Below are 6,292 nucleotides of genomic sequence, written 5' to 3' on the forward strand. Positions count from 1 at the left end.
GCAAATTTTGAATGTTTCTTCTGTTTAATAAACCAGACACGTCGCAAACCCATTCTAAATTGTTACTTCTATGTACGAAATAAGTATATATGATGGTAGAATGCATAAAGAGGATGCATTTATAAGCAAGATAGTGTGATGTATAGCCTAGACTGAATTATAATTTATCTTCCTTTTGCAGTTATTTGCATGAAAATAATTATTGAGATTATCCAGACTTGATTTCATACGAGCAAGTGAATGTATTACTGCATTCTTCATAGATTTCCATGTTGTTCCTGGCAAGCTCACCAGTCATGAATTATACAGCAGTTTATCCAGGTTATCTGCACTTTCACTCATGCAGCAGTACAGCATGTGTTCCTAAATTTATATTGCAAAATGTAAATACAGAGTTACTGGAGAATTATTTTTAGCATGGAGACTAATTTACTTCTTTACAAAGCTGGTTGAATGGTGACATTCATTGCAGCACCAACACAAGAGGGATGCAGTAACACTCCATTCTTATTCAGCTGCTTCTTTCCACACCTGTCATCCAGCCATGACCAGCAGACCATATTGGAAAATATAGGTTATAAGATGTGCGTACTGTAACAGTTGTTCTTTCAATTTCTATATATCTATCTATAGTTTTTTCCCTACATTATTGTCACCTTCCCTGTTTGAGGTATTACTAGTAAATTTCCAGTTTAGCTCAGTAATTATACTACTCTGAGATTCACATTCTTTATCATTACCTTTTCCTTCAAGCAGCATGCAATGATTTCCTAAGTTACATGGTTTATACATTAGTTAATTATTTCTGTCCCAGTCTGCCAGACAAGCTTTCCTTTTTGTTTCCCAGAAATCATTCCACTTCTATAGTACATTCATCCAGTTCTGTTTTATATATTTTCAGAGTGTTTACTGTTCAGTTTTCCTAGCTCTCTCCTACTTTGGTCATATGCTTGATATTTGTCTCCTTCACTAAATATTTATCTCATTACTTCCTGTTTGTTAATCAGTGCTTAACTGCTCCTTTCAAGCTTTTGTATAACCCTTCCACCCTAACCAATATTTCATGACTTTTCTACACCTATCTACTCTTCCATTACAATAACTGTCATTTTTATCCAATTATTGTAACTAGTTTTTATATTATATATATGCATGGGACAGGCCATTTCCTCAGGCCTGTAGCAATTTGTAAGAACAGCTCTTGGGATAGAAAGATGCCCTTTTTTTTTTTTTTTTTTTTTTTTTTTTTTGTAATTCGCATGAAAAAATCTGCATTTACTAACAAGTTTTGCTTTAAAGCCAACACACCTATGCTCAAATCTGAGTGCTTGATTGAAGCAGGCAATATTTCAGCCAGCATCCTAACCAACCAATTCACTCATACCGGTATCTTGTAACCTTACCCAACTATCTTAACTCCCATCCATTGCCAGACGCCACGTATCCCAAACGGGGTGGTCAAGGGCTTAGAGTTAATTGTTTTACAGGGAGGGGCACTAATCCTCCACCAACCCCACTTGACACGTAGGGATGCCAACAGCATCTGGTGTTCCCAGGCGGTCACCCATCCAAGTACTAACCAGACCCAACGTTGCTTAACTTCGCTGATCGGACGGGAAACGGTGTACTCAACGTGGCATATCTTAACTACATCAGCTTATTAATTTATTTTGGTGCAAAAACGAATCACATTTTTCAAGAAAGAAATGATTGCACATACTTGTCGGTACTGATGAAAAATTTGTGTTGTTGTTTTATTATCAATTTTTGAAACTTAACTGTAAGAGAGAACACTAAAACTGGTGAAAAATACAAACCAAACTAACCATTTACCAACGCTGACCAAACTCTGATATGTGTAATTTCAGCCATGTAATATAACATTGTATATTCTTCTTACACGTCATTTATTCATGACTTTTCATAGGCAAGAACTGGCACACAATGATGTCGGACTAGAGGCAGAAGCTTACTGGCTTCCCCTCAAATGTGCTAACTAAAGCACTGAGCTGGCTAACACACAAACTTTCAAACAGTTGCTGTTTCAAACATCTATTCAGAAAGCACACAGGTCGTCTGAAATAAACTAGAAAGCATAATTTAATATCCTAACTCAATATTACGCGCCACGTTGCCACCATATAAGTTTTTGTTTACTCGTATTCGTTACGGAAGCGTTTAGTCTTGTAAAATCTTATGAACAGCCTTGTATTTCTTATATATTTTAACCTGCTGGGGAAAACTTGATTCCTTAATTATTCAGTTTTTATAAATGGAAAAACCGGTTATCATTTTTAAGAATATTTAAATTTGTTATACGAAAGGGGAGTCTCGTGTGGCGTTTATCCTACTGTGACATTCCAATACTATTTTACGCCATAACCAGGTGACGAACGCGTGGCGTGAACAGCAAATTTATTTATGGTACGAAAAACAGGAACGTCAGACGCTCACATTCGTCAGTACTGGCGTTTAGTGTTTATAGTACGGCCCATACCTGTAACTCGTATTTCTTACTTGTCTTTCATGTACGCACAGCTTCTGAGAAGGCTGGTGTTGCATCATGTGAGATATACCGGTAATTAGGTGGCTATTTCTAAACGACTGCACTTCTGTATGTTAAACTGTAACTTAAGGAAGTATTTTTGAAAACAAATTGATGCTCTTGGATGCATTTGGATGCTCTGTATAGTTCTTGTGTATGTGGATTGTTTTTGTACTCAGTTTAATGCGATTGATAATGATTCGAAAAATATAACGCACCCACAAGTAAAATGCAGCTAAGGAAAAAAAAAAAAAGTAACGGCATAGCTTGTAGTCGCGTCGGAATATTTAACGCAGACTTAGGCCTGTATTCTCGTCACTTAAGTAGGCTCCCTATCACCTCTTCATTAGCCATTTATTTTTGGATATTGCTGGTTAACACCCTTGTGTATGTTATTTATGCCATGTGTGGCGATATTAAAAGAATTAATATAACACAGAAGAGGTCAGTCAGGTGTAAAAAGCATAATAAATCGCTTAGGAAGAGGTGTTAGGGAGCTTCCTGACCTGACGACGTACCAGGAAGTAATACGCAACCAAAGACTGGCTCACAGTGGCATATAGAACTGTGTTTTGAGTTGCAGTACAGGCTTCGTAGCCCCTCTTTTTTAGTGTTTTAGTATGCCTATTGCTTCTCAATATTCTCTTGTATATTATATTGCCCTTACATGCTTGTAGGTTGCATCACTAACATTCTAGAGGATATTGAAATGAACTCTGTAGAATAGATCACCGAGGAAGTGTGACGAAATCTGCAGAAGCGACTTGTAATATGACTCATTGACGTACAGTTGCTGTCAGGAATATCGGTCCACTTTTTGGTCGGAGAAGTATGAAACTCCAAAACAGTATTCTGAAAAGTCTGTTGGGTTTCGAAGATAACACCACTAAGTCTCAAATGTTATTGTTCAGTGTCTTGGTGTTTATCGTAGGGCGGTGGATCGATATTTGAGTCCGCAGTAGTACCTGAACATACGACACAACCACAAATATGACACAGCGAGATATAGTTGCTTGGGTATAAGACGCAGCCATAAGCCATAACTCGATGGGATATTAACCCCTTTAATACGGTGACGCCTTTTTCATTCATGGTACCAGTAGACAATATTTGGAACTTAGAAAAGATTTATACTTGGGCAGTGTTATTTAAAGCAGTGTCTAACCCCTTCCTTTCGAAATATATCTTCATTTCGAAACAAAATGGTCTGTAAGTAGAAAAAGATACGTCTCCTCATGGGACGGGTTGGGCGGAATTGAATATGATACGGTAGGCCTTTTGAGATTCAGCTAATGAGTTCATAGAGTGAAGTTGTAGGTTGAACAGAGGGATTTTAACCTCGGTCGCCCATGAAAGACTAGTACAGTATATTATAATCATTACCACCAAATTATTTGATTGGCTTATTTTTGCCTACTCTGATAACAAAAGAAAGAACTAGAGCTATACTTAAGTTCGAAAAATCTCTCCTGCGCTGGATAAAAGATGAGTAAAATCGCCTGGACTAAGCGAGAATACATTGTAGAATACTTCTTATGACTGAAGGGGGTAACCCTGTCGTGGACGGTTTGGATATCAGTGGTTGGCGGTGTCAGAGGGAGACCGTAATATTGCAGGCCCTCCCATCCGTCTTATCTCTCGTCTTATCTCCCAACCCCAACCCCTCCAGAGAGAGAGAGAGAGTGAGAGAGAGAGAGAGATGATGTTAATTGTTTCTTGCTTTTTCATGGGTCAAGAGACAGAAACAAATGTATATACAACTAGATAATTAGCTAGAAAATAACAGGCAGAATATAAAGGTAAAAATGGTAGCTAAGACATACATGCAGGTGCAGAGACAGAGTAACAGGCAGATAAATACAAGGTTCGACAGTTATGTGCCCAAGAAGAGACGGTATGAGACAGTTGGGATGGACGAACAGACAGACAACGAGACAGAGCAACACGGATGGTATTGTGGGAGATAAGGATGGAGAATAAATGCATCCCCTTTTTAACGTAACTATACAGAACTATAAAGGCAGTTTTAATACTACTCTGATTTCCATACATCACTCGTTAACTCTTTCGGTACAAAGGAAATCTGAATGCGGTACAAGATTATCGATTCGATTTAAGGTTGACAGTGTAAAATTCATCATTCCACTGAAGTAATTACTGAAGGTGTTTCTGTCCACTTCACCCTGATGTTTCTTTCATACTGACTAAAGGCGTATGGCAGTATCAAGAAAAAATATAAAAACTGAGGTACTGAAGACGATAACAGTTATTGATTGTTTGTCTTTTCATCGTTTTTGCCATGAAAAGTAGGGATATTGTCACTCCTGTCATTTGAATGTTCAAAGTTCGGAAGGGATAAGTTGCAGGAGGTACAGGAAGTGAAACAAAAAAATGGGGGAGGGGGGAGTAAGGGATGGAGGCAAGAGGGTGAGAGAGAAAGGTAAGGGAGTGAGGGAGGGAGACAAGGAATGAGGGAGGGGAGCAAAGGAAAGAGGCAGGGAAGCAAGGGAAGTGACAGAGGAAGGGAGTGAGGGAGGGAGGCAAGGGAAGTGAAAGAGGGAGTGAGGAAGGTAGGCAGGGAAATGAAGGGAGCTAGATGAATAAGGGAGGGAAGCATGGAGTGAAGGAAAGAGGCAAGAGAGTGAGGGAGGGTGGCAGGGAAGGAAGTGAAGGAGGCAGGGGAGTAAGGAAGGGAGGAAAGGGAGTGAGGGAAAAAGCTTGATTTAAGGAGACACGAGTAGGAGGAAGGTGTGGCAGTGGAGTGGGGTTGATAGGGTGGTGTTGAGGCTGACAGTGGTGCAAGTAGAGGATTGACAGGGTTTTGAGTGTGTGTGTGTGTGTGTGTGTGTGTGTGTGTGTGTGTGTGTGGAGGAATGCCGTGGAGAAGTATATCATTCAGGGTGGTGTGAGGTGGAGATTGGGCAGCCTGATGGCGAAGAGCAGGGTGATATGGAGCCACTTCGTTCGTAGATACCTATTCCGTAAGTAAGGCATCAGGCTATAAAAAGGTAGGTAGATGTCATTCCTTTAAAGCAGTCATTCCTTTAAAGCAGTCACTTATATTCCTTGGTTTTCATTAAAGGCTGAATGCTTCGAAATTATTACAAAAAAGTGCAGCATTTAACTCATAATTTTTTGAAAGAATCTTGTTAATGAAATGCTTTTGTCATTCGCAATATTAGTGTCTTTTTACCGTATTTCTAATTGTCGTTATATCTTTCGGACAAAAACGTATTCTGTGTTGCTGCTTTGTCTGTGGAATCAAAGGACAATAGCCTGTCGTATATCCTGTGAATATTAGAAAGAATGTGAAAAGTAATTTCTGTGCTCTCAGAAGAACGTGAAAGAAGAACGGGAATTAATTTCTGTCCATACATATTTTGATTAGAAAGTAAAATAGGGAGTACGAAGAATGGAAAATAGGATCTAAGAAAACAATAGAAAATAAGAACAAAAATATAAAAGACGAAAGCATCACCCCATCGATCTCACCTGTCCACCACGACCCACCTTGTACGCCTGGTAATTGACAGACAACATACTTATCAATCCATTCCGCTGACAACCACCTCCAGTGCATTATTTTAACACAGTGTACTCAGGCACCTCTAACTAATGTATATTGTTGTTGCCTTACTTTAGCGTTGTCTTCTCTGGTAGAGACGACTTTTGAAGGCATGAAAGCCTTTCCCGCGAAGACGAGTCTTCCCATTCTATTCTACTAAAATTACCGATAGGTGATTATGA

At 39.1% G+C, this 6,292-nt stretch overlaps 1 pseudogene; it reads right to left on the reverse strand.

Moving 5' to 3' along the window:
• Positions 1–1,531: 1,531 nt before the first annotated feature.
• LOC145412663 (5S ribosomal RNA) lies at positions 1,532–1,648 on the reverse strand (annotated as a pseudogene).
• Between the last annotated feature and the right edge of the window lie 4,644 nt (positions 1,649–6,292).

This window comes from Coenobita brevimanus, chromosome 93, assembly GCF_032717465.1.
Source record: "Coenobita brevimanus isolate Jiangsu-jjx chromosome 93, ASM3271746v2, whole genome shotgun sequence".
NCBI lineage: Eukaryota > Metazoa > Arthropoda > Malacostraca > Decapoda > Coenobitidae > Coenobita > Coenobita brevimanus.